The following is a 13,698-nucleotide window of genomic DNA, read 5'->3' on the forward strand; positions in this document are numbered from 1 at the left end:
TGTAAAACATTCTTAGGTCCACAGTTATCTATCCTTGAAAATAAAACCTGTCCTCTGGGTATCTGGGAAATAAATACACGAGTGACTCTAATGGAAACTTCCAACTTGTTTCCAAAACTGCCCTAAAGATTAGACATGGAAAATCTTCCTCCTGAAATCCTCTAGAGCAGTGCTTCTCAACCTTCATAATGCTGTGACCCTTTAATACAGTTCCTTGTGTTGTGGAAATTGTTTACATTACTATTTCGTCATTGTAATTTTACTGCTGTTATGAATCATAATATCTGATTATGCAGCATGGTTTAGGTGACATTGGTGAAAGGTGCATTTGAACCCCCAAAGGGGTCTCAACCCATAGGTTGAGAACAGTTGCTACAGAGCTAGAGCCCATGTGAGTCTAGCAATGGGGACAAAGGGCTAAGATATTGTTGGGTCTAAAATTGGGATGCTGATCCTGGAGTCATTTTTATCTTTGGCCATATGCCTTGGAGTTCAGTGAGTTGGACAAACCTTCTTGAGACTTTGGATGGAAACAGATTTGTTTCAGCCAATCCAGATTATCTGAGAAGATCAGCTGCTAAGTACCATGTTGTGCCTGTTGTTTGTGGGGGAAAGTGAAAAGCCCAGATCTGCTTCAGGCTCACTTGCTGGTGAAGTGAGGCCAGGTCCCTAAGACCCTGGAGAGTTTGTTCTAGGGGCCATTGGTGGACGTTGCTGTGTCTTTATGTGGGTCACATCCCCTCTGTGCTTTCTTTAACTGGGATGTAAAGGATTAGGATAAATTTACTATGTGTGTGTGTATCTGTGTATTAGTTTATTATTATTATTATTATTATTATTATTATTATTATTAGTGTGTGTGTGTGTGTTCAGGGAGGACAACTTGAGAAAACTGGTTGTCCCTTTCCACCATGGGAGTTACAGGGATTGAACTCTGGTCATCGGGCTTGGAGGCAGGCCCCCTCCCCTGCAGAGGAGTCTTCTGGCCCTGGTTATATGTCCATGTTTTGCTGAAATAACTGCAGTAGTGTACTTTTGTACTGCTGATGATTCTGGCGAGTATATGGTGAGTGCTTTTCATTTATTAGTTCTACTTTCTAATGTGTAGGCTGAAAATGTAACTAGCGTGTCACACCTGTAACTACATGGATAAAGATGCTAAGAATGGTTGAAATTTTTTTTAAGAGGTGCTATGCCACAACTGTAATAAAACCACCAAATAAAGCTTGAATTTCTGGGGAACAATGGAAGGCACATTTTGACTGGCTTGGAACTCAATATATAGATAGACCAGCCTGGCTTCAGATTCACAGAGATCCACTTGCTCTGTCTCTCAAGTACACACTATGCCCAGCAGGTCTTTTTTTTTTTTTTTAAGTTTGTAAGAAAAATACCAGGTGGTCAGTTGGTAGATGGGCATATAAAAGAATAAGGGTGGATATCTGCAGAGACTGAGTATAGTGCAGAGCCAAAACTTACTCCATGGTGTCTTTGTCCGTTTGTGCAGACTTAAAGACTTGTCTGACTCCAGCACACTGACAAATCTGACAGAAATGCCCATAGATCGTGCAGAATTGAAAATAAAGATGTTGCCCAAATCCAAATCCCATGGATGCATTGTGTAGAATTTTAAATATCACAGATATTTAAAAATATTTTTAAAAATCAAGTGGTGCCTTTTTTGTTAAACTTTGAAAGAGTGAATATTGCCATTTTCTTCTCACTTTGGCAGGCCCCCACCATCAGGATTGTCATTATCGTTCACTCTGATGTTGGGACTCCTAAGGTGTGAGTTTAGGACCTGGGGGAAGGAGAAAAGCCTGACCATGGATCTGACACTCAGATTCAAGGTTTCAGAAGTCTAGACTCAGTCTCTTCTAAGAGGTGACCTGTACATTACTTGTGTGTGGTGACTGCTTTAAGGGGACACTATGATTTGTGCCCTAAAGTAAAGTACCAAAACTTCAAAGTCCTATCTTGCTTATTCTCACGATTCCACACAGATCTTGAGAGGCAGGTAAGTAGTGATAGAAATCATAGCCTAAGTCCGGCTGTGGTGGCGCATACCTTTAATCCCAGCACTCAGAGGCAGAGGCAGGTGGATTTCTGTTAAGTTCGAGACCAGCCTGGCTCCAAAGCTACAGAGAAACCCTGTTTCAAAAGAGAGAGAGAGAGAGAGAGAGAGAGAGAGAGAGGAGAAAAGAAAAACCATAGCCTGTTGTGGAAGGTGCTGACCCTTAGCCACAGTAATACCTCATATAAAGCTTAAATTTCAGTAGAAGCTGAGAAAGCAGCATCCAGGTGTAGTCTGTGTTTGTTTTAAACTTTGTTTATTGTTTTGTTTATTGTTAGAAAGCTTTAATTATCCATAGTCCCTTGACTTTTTTCTTATGTTTTAACACTATCTTTTATTATCTGCCTTTGGTAGTTGGTATTTTGCAAACAATCTTGTTCTTTTAAAAAAGTTTACATTTTATTTATTTGTTTGTTTATTTTGTGTGTGTGTGTGTGTGTGTGTGTGTGTGTGTGTGTGTGTGTGGTATGTTATAGTCCGGACAATTTGTGGGAGTCAGTTGTCTCCTACCATGTGAGTTCTGGGGACCAGGTTCAGGCTTGGCAGCAAATACATGGTCTAGTTTGAGCTTTTGCTGTAATAAGTAAAGCACTGACTAAAACCAACTCAAGGAGGAAAGGGCTCATTTAATCTTACGGTTTATAGTCTGACATCTAGGGAAGCCAAGACAGGAACCCCTGGAGATGTTTACTGGCTTGTTCAGTAACCTTTCTTGTACGAACCAGGCCAGCTTGCCCAGGAGTGACACACCCCTAGTGAGCTGGGCCCTCCCACATCAACTAGCAATCAAGAAAATGCCACAGGTTAGTTCGATAGAGGCAGTTCCTCAATTGAAATTCCTTCTTCCTGGTATGTCAAGTTGACAGGCAAGATTAGCTCTCACATGCCATTCACAGCCAAGCTGTCACACAAGAACCCCTCCACTGAACTGTGTCCGCAGCCCTCTGCATGATTTCATAATGAGAAACTTGGGTGTTTCCCAACTGAGCTGAGATCAGGTGCTCGGTTCCACCTTCATATCATTTTGATTTTGTCATTCATACTGGTTTGTCTCCTGAAAGGTTGTGACTTGTGTTAGGCAGGCTAGGAAAGGGAAAGGGCCTTGGCTCTAGGCTGTAGGTTTGGGGCATTAAAAATCTCTATTTCTACTAAGATCTACTCTAAGCAAGTGTCCTTTGAGCAGATTTGATTTGCTCTCTTAAAAAGATTTATTTAATGTATACAAGTGTTTTGCCTGTATATATTTTGTGTGTGGGTGTCAGATCCCCTGGGACTGGAGGTGCAGACAGTTGTGAACTGCCATGTGGGTGCCGGGAATTGAACCCAAGTCCTCTGGAAGAGCAGCCAGTGCTCTTAACCACTGAGCCATCTCTCCAGCCCTGAGCAGATTTTAGACTTGGATTCCAAATCAGGCAGTGTGCCCTTTTTCTTGGATATAAAAATCACAAGGTAGATTTTGAGGGTAGAGATTGCATGATTGACATAACCGGTATTCTCTAAACAGTCATTATATAGGTGACAATTGCTGAGTCTGGATAAATCTGAAAGAGGATGGCAGGGAGTTGTAGCAGTTGCCTTTGCTGTTCAGCAAGCCTTTGTAAGGCTAGAGACAGTTGTTAATTTTCTTTTGTTCTTGGGGAAATTGCCATTGTATCAATATGTCTTGGTTTCCTGCACCATTTACTATGGTCTTCTTATTTCATTCAGAATCTTTGTATTCTGAGAGAAAGCTTGAGGCTTACTGAGATGGCCAAGTGGGTAGAGGCACTTGTCAGCTTGTGGTAGAAGGAGAGAAGCAACTGCAGACGTTGTCCTCTGACCACCGCAGGGTCAACAAATGAATTAAAAATAGTTCTTTTCAAGATTTTGGATACTTGAACTTTTGTGACAGTTTCAAATCAGACAAAAACATTAATTGAAGGCTTAACTTTGAACTGTTACTTAGCCAAGAAACAGAAGTTGCTTAATTTAACAAAGCATTTACCTAGCTCTCAGTCATTGCTTGACCGAGCAGAAGATGCTGGTAAAGTTATGCAACAAGTGAGAACCTTCCAGTTGCCTTCTCCCCATTTGTAGGGAAACTTTTTCCTCCCTGTAAGTAATACATCTTAAGCTCCTCCCCTTCTGATTTGCATATTTACCATTTGCATACAGTACTTGGCTTCATACACATTCAGGTCCCCCTATTTAGTACTTGTCAAAATCTGAGTAAATAGAAGAGCTTTTGATGCCACAGCAGCTTAAAAAAACAAGACTAACATTGGCTAAGGTTTCCAAACAGATACAAGATAATTTCTCCTTAAGAAGAAACAGATTTTGTAGTTTCCCAGTTAGAAATATATGAGCAAGGGACTGATTTCCCAGATGGAATGTGTGTCACTCATAGAGGACTTCTGAAACTCAAAACCAGTCTTGTAAGCTAGGAAATTTGGGCCTCAAACATGTCTTTTCTCACCCATTGTATTCAAGGGAATTATTTGTAGCTCACTGTCTGTTCAACAGGCCCCAGAGTGGTTGAAAACTTGGTGTTTCAGGAAGTGAAAGGTACTTATTTGTTGCCAGGTATTCTTTCTAACAGATTCAGTAGCTCTTGTTCTTCACAGACCTTATAGCATGGTAGAAACACCAGACACAGTAATAATTAGATGGTTTGTAAAATCAGTGCAGTGATATCAACATAGGAGCCAACAGTTCAGCAGCAAGGAGTCCTGTGAGAAGAAAACCTGAGCTAGGACTGAGGAAACAAGAGCAGAGAATCAGGAGGGGGGATGCATTCCCAGCAATGCTAACAGTAAAGTAAAGCTATAGAAACAGGTAAGGCCATGCATCTTGGGGAATACCTTCGTGCATTAATACGCTAGAGCAGCTGAAATGCAAAGGGAGGATGATGAGAGAAGCTGAGAGCAGGTCCAGAAGAGTATAGTGAGTCTATAGTGAAAAGGATCTCTAATCTGGGGAGGGGAGTACTAGGGATTGTACCCAGTGGCTTGTACATGCAAGGTGAGGACTATAGACCATTGAGCCTCATCCCCAGCTCTAGTAAGTGATTTTAAGTGGGTACATTGGATGCCTATACTGTGTGTGTGAGCACTCCTGTGCCATGGGAGATTGGAATTAGGTAAAGCCCCTGTGAAGTCACTGCACTCAAGAAGCCTGAACTGAGTCACTGTAGCATTGCTGAGGAAGTTAGGTATAATCTGACAAAATTTATTGCTCGTGTGTCCCACAGTAGTCAGCAGGTGAAGCCCTACAGAGACCAGGGGATGCAGACTCCACTGTCTCGTACTGCACTATCTGTGTTGTCCTGGTTATTACTTTGGTTTACCCCAGCAGGTGATAAGATGGCAGCCATGACACTTAACAGTCCATTGCTTAGACCTGAAGATTCCCATCTGCCTGAACCTCCTTGCATCATTTCTGCCTATGGGCTATGGGCCAGAAGTAGATGCCTTTCTCTACCTATGTGAAAGGAAGCTGGGAACTGGGGGAACAACTGGAATGCACGGTTACTGTCTCTGTTTTTGTCACACAATAGGGACTTGTATGAGGTAGTTGTCTGCTTTTGTTTTTGTGGTTCTTCTTCGTCATTTTCTTTGTCTTCTTCGTTGTCTTCGTTGTAGTCGTCGTCGCTGTAACCTGGAACTTGAAATCTTGCCTTAGTTTCCCAAGTGCTGGAATTACAAGTGTGCCACTGTACCTGGCAAATTGCTTAAATTGCTTTATTTCTGAGTTTATTCCCTCACCTATCAGAGCAGAAAGAAACATCCTTCATGGGTGTCTGTGAAGAGTAAGTGGTATGGCAGCCGCAGAATACTTAACATGTCTAAGCAGGGAAACGTCAAGCCTGGTCTTGAGATCTTCCAAACTGTGGGTCACTTCTCCTTGGAGGGTGTAGGCCAGGATGAAAAATCTTTTTCTAAATTTATATGTATGTGTGCTTGCTTGTGTGGTGCTCCTTGTACTCAAGGAGGCCAGAAGAGGGTGTAGGGTTCTCTGGAACTGGAGTTGCAGACAGTTTTGAGATTGCCATGTGGGTGCTGGGAATCTAACTAGGTCCTCTGGAAGAGCAGCCAGTGCTCCTAACCCCTAAGCCGTCTCTCCAGCCCCAGAAGCCATTTTTTGCTGCAGTTTGCAGGTAAAGTTTGAAAGCAGCTGCCCCGTTTCAAGTTCAAGTTCTCCTCTCCTCAGAGGCTTAGGCACTTTGGTGCCCCAAATAAAACACCACTCTGTGTGAAAGAACCTTTTTTATTTTTTTAAGAAGACAGAGTCTCACACTTTGTAGCTCAGGCTACCCTGTAACTTGCTATGTGTAGCATGCTGATCCTGAATGCACAGAGAGTCACCTGCCACTGCTGGGATTAAAGACAGGTGTCACCACACCCAGCTTGTTACTCTTATTTTTGAGAAACAATAAAACATGGACCCATTGGCCAGTGTCTTAGAATTTGTGCCTCAGTCTGCTCATCTGTGAAGTGCTGAGAATAATACCCAAGATACTAGTTAGTGTCCTCTCATTGTTAGTTGTGTGTAAAAGTCTCACACATAGTGCTTGGTACATAGTGAACTTTAAGGAAGTATTTATGGACAGTTTGGGAGAGTACCTAGAGTACTCGCATGAAGACAGATTGTTCAGTGCCCCAAATACATAGTAGGTACTTTTTCTTCATTTTTTATATAGTGATATCCTTTTTAATTTGGAATTAGTATGTGAAGTAATGGGTTTCATTATGGCATTTTTATACATATATGTCATTTTACACTTTGTTCTTCTTTATCTCCTTACCTGCCCTCTCTCCCTCATCTCCTTCTCTTGTCAATCCTCTATCTCCTCCCAAGTAGTGTCCTTTGTGCTTTTATGTCACACGTGTGGGTACACTTCCTATGAAGGTATTCTCTTGTTTTTCTCCCCACCCCCACTCCTTCTCCTCTCTAGCTCTCAGAGTCTCTGTTGGATTCTTTAGGAACCTATCTTTGGGTGTGTCAGCTGACCCTGGTCATGTACTACACGCACTTCTTCCTTCTTGGGGCTTACAGTCAAGACACCTGTCACCAAGACAGTATCCTTTCTTCTCTACATACTGAGTATGATCATGTTTTTTTTTTTGTTGTTGTTGTTGTTTTGTTTTTTTTTTGTTTTTTTTTTTTTTTTTAGACAAACTCTCCCTATGTAGCCCTGGCTATTCTGGAAGTTGCCATGTAGACCAAGCTGGCCTCAAACTCACAGCCTCATACGTGCTGGGATGATTATGTTTGACTGTCATGAGCCATGAACTCCATGGAAGTAAATCATATAAAATGCATTCATTCTTGCATGTGTAATAGACATAATACATTTGTTATAGTAAGATGTCATATTGCATCCTTAAAAATTCAGTCAGAAAAACTTAATCAGGATGGGAGGGGAGTAATGACGTTTTTTTTTTTTTAATTGTAAGGTTGATTTTTCTTGGTGAATAGTTAATGTCAGCAAGCCGATACACAGTGAGACCAACCACTGTGCCTTTGCGCAGCTGTGGTGGATAATGCCTTCCATTTGATAAGCCCATTGGCAATTCTGAGTCAACTGGGATGAATGGGAGTTAATCCTGGCTGCCTCACAGAATGTATTTGTTATGTAATTTATGGTGCCCACAAACCCTTTGGGAGGTCTTTATTATCATGATGGTGTCTTTCTGGGTCTTCTGTTGTTCTCCACCAGTTCTGCCAGAGTGATTCTTGCTCTGTGGACCAGGCTGGCCTTGAACTCACAGAGATTCCACCTGCCTCTGCCTCCCGAGTGCTGGGATTAAAGACTTGCACCACCACCACCTGGTCTGAGTGATTCTCATACCTGAAGGGCCATCAACTTGCTGTCAAAAGCAGGTATTTGTCTTTTGTTTCAACTTAAGATGTGTTGATGAATTATGGGTGTTAAAACCTGGAAGTTAAAAAGTTGATGATTGCAATTTAGAAAATTATTTTAGAAGCTCCCCCTCCATTATGCTGATTTAATTTCTGAAAAATGAGTCATATTCGGGGCTTAAAACATTTCATCTTTGACCAGCCCCAAAAAAGATTTATAACGTTTTTGACTTGTAAGTTGTTGCTGAGATTGATTTGTGTCAACCCTGCTACTGTGGACAACCACAGGAGGTGTGTCAGTTGGTTTCCATCTCCCCACATGGTAGACTTTTTAGTTCTGTCACTGGTAGATATGCACTGTTAAACAGCCTTGCTGTTTGCCAACTCACTGAGGAGCCCTGTGGTGGTGTGACCTCCTCCCCAGCTACCAGCACCTAAACTTGTAATACTTGGAATTTTCAATGTATTGTGTTAAAACAAACGTCTAATTCTGGCTATTTTTCTTTTCAACTTTTGGCCTAAAATTGGAAGCTCTATTTTTATGCAACATCTCCTAGAAAAGTCACCAGTGTTGCTATTCTCTTGCTACCCCAAATATCCTAAGTGGGCCTGGGGGTGGGGAGAGCAAGAGCCTGCTGTTTCACATGGCTAAGCAGAATGTGTGGGCCTGCCTGCCTGCCAGCCAGTGGAGGTGGAATCTGCTCTTTGCTTCTTGGCAAGCATGTCTGGCTTTGGAAGCTTTGTTTAGGACTATAGTTCTTGGTCTTTTCTTGCTGCCATAAGCAGCGTAACTCATTGTCTCTAGGGGGAGCCAGAGGTAGAACTGTGCTGTCCTCATCTCTTCCTGTCTTTGACAAGCCACATGTGTTAGTAAGATAAGTCAAAAGCCACTCATTAGGGGAATTTTTATTTATTTCTATTTATTTATCTAGAGACAAGTCTCTCTCTCTCTAGTCCTGGCTGCCGTGGAACTCACAGAGATCTGCTTGCCTTTCTGTCCACCGCCATGCCCAGCATCAAGGAGTTTCTGTGAGTAGCATAGTGGCAGCAAATATCTCAAGACAGACTAGCGCCTTGTGCATCGTGGGCACTCACTGTCTTAGCTACTATTCTAGTGCTGTGAGTAGATATCACGATCACGGCAACTGATGAAAACATTTATTCATTTATTTGTCTGTCTATCTGTCTGTCCATCTATCTGTCTATCTATCTGTTTGCCTATCTATCTTTTTTGAGACAGGGTTTCTCTGTGTAGTTTTGGAGCCTTCCTGGAACTTGCTCTGTAGACCAGGCTGGCCTTGAGCTCACAGAGATCCACGCGTCTCTTCCTCCCGAATGCTGGGATTAAGGCATGTGCCACCACCACCCAGCTATGAAAGCATTTAACTGGGGACTTGCTTACAGTTTCAGAGGGTTAGTCCCTGATCATGGCCAGGGAGCACAGTGGCAGGCATGTTGCTGGAGCAGTAGCTGAGAGTTCACATCTGATAGATTACAGGCAGAGACAGATACGGGGCCTGTTGTGGGGTTTTGAAACGTCAAAGCCCACCCCCACCTCCTAATCCTTCTTAAATAACTCACCAACTGAGGACCAAACATTCAAATACATAAGTCTATGAGGGACATTCTTATTCAACCACCACACTATCAGTGGTTCATCAGCAGATATACAGCAAACCCTTGCTGTGTGCCTTGGAACTGAGGTACCCAGGCTAAAACTTGGACTGTTTGGAGATCAGACAAATCAACAAATGAGACTCTCAGAGAATGAAACCAAGCTGGTGTTGCAGACCTGTAATCCTAGATTTGGAAAGCTGAGGCAGGAGGATCATGAATTCAAGATCAGCTCCAATTTCTATAAAAGCAAACCTAAAAACCAAGCAGCTGGGCATGGTGGGCCACGCCTTTAATTCCAGCACTAGGGAGACAGAGGAATGCAGATCTCTTGAGTTTCAGGTTAGCCAAGGCTATGTCGTGATGCCATGTCTCAAAAAATGGAACAACAAAACAAACAACAACAAAGCAAAACAAATGAAAACCCAAACTATCAAAATGAAGAAAACTAAGACAAAACAAATAAACAGAAGTGTTGCCCCAAATTAGCGTACAATGGCACATAGATTGGTTGAATCCATCTCAGTATTCGAATTGAGACACATCTGGTACAAAATGATCTTTTGTTTTTTCCCAAACTTAAGGTGAGAACTTGAGGTGCAAGGAGTCCATAGAGATGTGTAAGTCTAGTTATTTTTCATACAGAGATGTCCTGTTCTTTGTGGAAGGCACAGGCAGGGCTTCAGGAGTGAAGGGATTGGATGTGGTTCTTGAAGTACATGCAAATTTGATGGTAGTTCAGAAAGTTGCTTGCAACTCATTGAACCCTCTGTTACTTGGTGCAAAATGTGTGTGCCCTCATAGATACAATTTATTCTGGGCTCGTAGCTACTCTCAGGTTGTCCAACATATTGATGACCATAAGAAAGAGCCTTTGGTCCTACTGCTTTGCTTTGGAGTTTTCTCATGTTGGATTTTCCTAAAATAGGGCCTGACGGGACAACTAAAATAGACAGCATTGCATTGACTCTTAGGTAGTGGCTGTTGGGGCAGGAAATAGACAAGAACTAAGTAGCCTCCTTTTTGTTTTTAGTTTGTTTGTTTTTTTGCTTTTTTGAGACAGGGTCTCACTATGTAGTCTTTGCTAGCCCTGAACTCACAGAGATCCACCTATCTCTGTCTCCTGAGTGCTGGGATTAAAAGCATGTACCACCATGTCCAGCAAGAGATACCTTACTTTACAAAGCCTGCAGTACCAAGTTGCTTGTTGCTTTCTATCATATGTTGGACTCTTGATTTAAGGATCTGTTTTTCTCTATGCATGTTATTGTATCCATGTGCCCTAAAAGCAGTTGTGAAAATAAATAACTGTTAAGAAAATAAGCAAAACATTTTAATCTGTGTTTGTGTATGTATGTATGTATATTTATACATAGACACATGGCTATATATTACCCTCATAGGATATTGTGTTTGTATGTATATATAAAGACAGACAAACCATGAGTATTTCTAGTCTCTGTTTTAGAAACCCAGATTCTTCCTAAATTGGCTCTTAGCACTTAGAGGGAACTTGTTTGGGTGATAGTAATTGAAACCAAGAATTCTGGTCATGTCTTATTTTTCAGTTTCATAGGATGTGGTTTAGATCAAATACCTTTGAGCTGGAAGAAGATTGGCTATGTCATTATTGTACAAGGCTTCCAGGAGAGTTTGCTTTCCTTCCCATCACGTGCTTTTGAATGTTAGAAGGGGTTCTTCCTTGGGAATATGAAGGTGAGAGAAAATATTTCTACAGTAGAAGTCAGGGGTAAATACTCTGTCGCTGTGTATTTGGAAGAGGGCTAAGATAATTCTTTTAGCTTGTTAGTCATACCATCTTATATAAATAGTATCCTATCCTAATGGCTCACCTAGTTGTAATGGAATCTGTCAGCTTTCATGGGCCAGGGATCATTGCTCCTGTTGTTCAGCTGAGAGTACCCATGACGTATTAGATTGAAATTGTGGCCTCGTAAGCTGGTCCAGGAACATGAATCAGGAAGTCATAAGCATTGGATCCTCTCTGGGCTGCTTAAGTAGGAAATCTGAGAAGCATTAACTGTCTTTGTAAGAACTCTTTGAGTTCTTTGAGTGGTGATACAAGCTGACATCTGGGGAATGGAAAAGGGAATTTACTGATTGGTGTATTCATGAAAGTTAGGTTTTGATCTCCATTCTTGAAACTATTGGATTCCGGGTAAAAATGATGTCTTCAAAACCCAGTTTGTAATTTCTCAGTATTGCCTTCCACCTAAGAATCTCATTCTTGAGTTCTGTATGCATTAGATCTGAAACTTACCTGGTAAAGAGCGTCTGTTTAATCTTCACATCTACCTTCTTCAATAGACATTTTACTCTCTCTGTTGACTGTGGTATGGTGACCATTTTCAGTGGTTGGCTTGGTGCCTATGTACCCCTTGTCACAGTCATTGGAGCCAGGGATGTATGAGGCAGTGGTGAGTTTAAGTCACATGTTCCATATGAATCCCACATACACACAGCCTTATACCAGGAATTGGGGAGAGAATTGGTGAAGGTTGGGCAATGATCTGATAAAGAGGCCAGATGGTGGGGAAGTATACATGGTTCTGTTATGTTCTGTAATGCCCTTTGATTCAGTCTATAGCTCAAAGCCCATATGACAGGTCTGTGGGCTAACTGCGGCCCCTTCTCTGCTTCCAGGCTCTGCAGCCCCATTTGCAGATGAGTCACTCTGGCTCTGCTTAGTCAAGAGGCAGATTTTCAGCCAGTGCTAAGAGGATGAGGATGCATTAGTCTTTCAGGTGGTACCATCTTAACTTTTTGGAGGGTAGAAAAGGTAAGGTTTGTCTCATACTAAAAAAAAAAAAAAAAAAAAAAAATACATAGTGGAAATTCAGATGATGTTGAGCCTCTTGTTTCTTGTCCCATCATTTAACAACTCTCTTAAGTCCTTGTGCTCACAGTAAGGCTGACGCTTTACTTGCTGCCTGGATATTTTTCTTTAGATATAACATCTTTCATGCTTTGGCATAGTTTTGTGGGGTTTTTTTTGGCCTTTTTTTTTTTTAAGGGAAATTGAATTAGCTGACAAATGCAGCATGTTGAAAGTTTGCTTCCATTGCTAGAATAGATTTCATAGAAATGTTTTTGCATATTCTTTGATCCATTAATTTCCCTTCTTGGGATTTATTCTCACGAAATAATTAATGATGTTCTGATTTTTAACTTTATTTTCTATTTATTACCCTAGTTTGCCTATAATAGTGAATTATGGAGAGCAAGTTAGCATCTGAGAGTAAGAAATTAAAACAACAAATCATGGAGCCTGTTCATCGAGATGCTAAGCTGTTTACAGTACTTTAGCCCCACGAGTCTCAGTCTCTTTGCTCCCTCTGGAGTACAATACAAGAATTTTGACAGACTGAATAGTAGGATACAAGTAAGCCTTACGAGTTAAGTGTGGTCTGGAGCATTTGAGGCGATAACAATATTTAAAATGTATGTTGAGGGGTTAAGGTGGTAGCTTAGTCACTAAAAGTACTTGATTTGCAAGCTTTGGGAGCTGAGTTCAGTAACCCCAGAACCCATGTAAAATTCATTTACCTTTACAAACACACACACGTGTGTGTGTGTGTGTGTGTGTGTGTGTGTGTGTGTTTGCGTTTGCGTGTGTGTGCAGGTTTGTCTGCATTTTCTGGACTTTCTAGAATATGTAGATAGGACTTTTGACTTGGCAGTAGTCATAGATGTTTCTGACCAGGTTACTCATGTGGTCGAAAGGAAGAATTCTTCACTCTGCAGCTCTTATCTGTCCCTTCTTCCTCTCTGCTGTACATTAGCAGTCAGCCTCCATCATGGGCTTCTAGGAGGAAGCTGGTATGTGTGGTTGTATAATGGATTTAGATTTTCTTTATAAAGAAGAAGCAAGCACTGGGAAATTGATAAGTTACCATGTGATGAACTTGGGGCTTTCTTAGAAACCACATGACTCTAGAAACCACAGAGGTATATTTGTGATCATTCAAGTATTCCTATAAGGCATTTGCAGACAGTCATTTATCATTTTTTTGTATCAGATTCTTTCCTCATCTTTTGACTGATTTCACAATTTCCTTTCTTTCATCTCCAGTTATCTTCTCTGCTGAACTCCTTAGAAGGTGACCAGAAAGTGGACAGTCCATGTGGTAATTGGATATTTGAGGACT

The 13,698-nt window shown here is 41.5% G+C and overlaps 1 protein-coding gene across 3 annotated transcripts in view; it reads left to right on the forward strand.

Annotated features, from left to right (window-relative positions):
- Dcun1d3 (defective in cullin neddylation 1 domain containing 3) overlaps nucleotides 1-13,698 on the forward strand; it is a 39,710-nt gene that overhangs the window by 12,735 nt on the left and 13,277 nt on the right. Inside the window, exon 1 of one of the 3 annotated variants that reach the window (XM_041666318.1) lies at nucleotides 11,163-11,245. The exons of the other annotated variants lie outside the window; for them this stretch is intronic. The gene's annotated coding sequence lies outside the window, so the exon portion shown is untranslated. Of the gene's footprint in view, nucleotides 1-11,162; nucleotides 11,246-13,698 lie in introns of those variants that run through there. 3 annotated transcript variants of the gene reach the window in all.

Source organism: Microtus oregoni, unplaced genomic scaffold (assembly GCF_018167655.1).
Source record: "Microtus oregoni isolate MIOR12 unplaced genomic scaffold, Mior012 000016F_ref0000370, whole genome shotgun sequence".
Lineage (NCBI taxonomy): Eukaryota > Metazoa > Chordata > Mammalia > Rodentia > Cricetidae > Microtus > Microtus oregoni.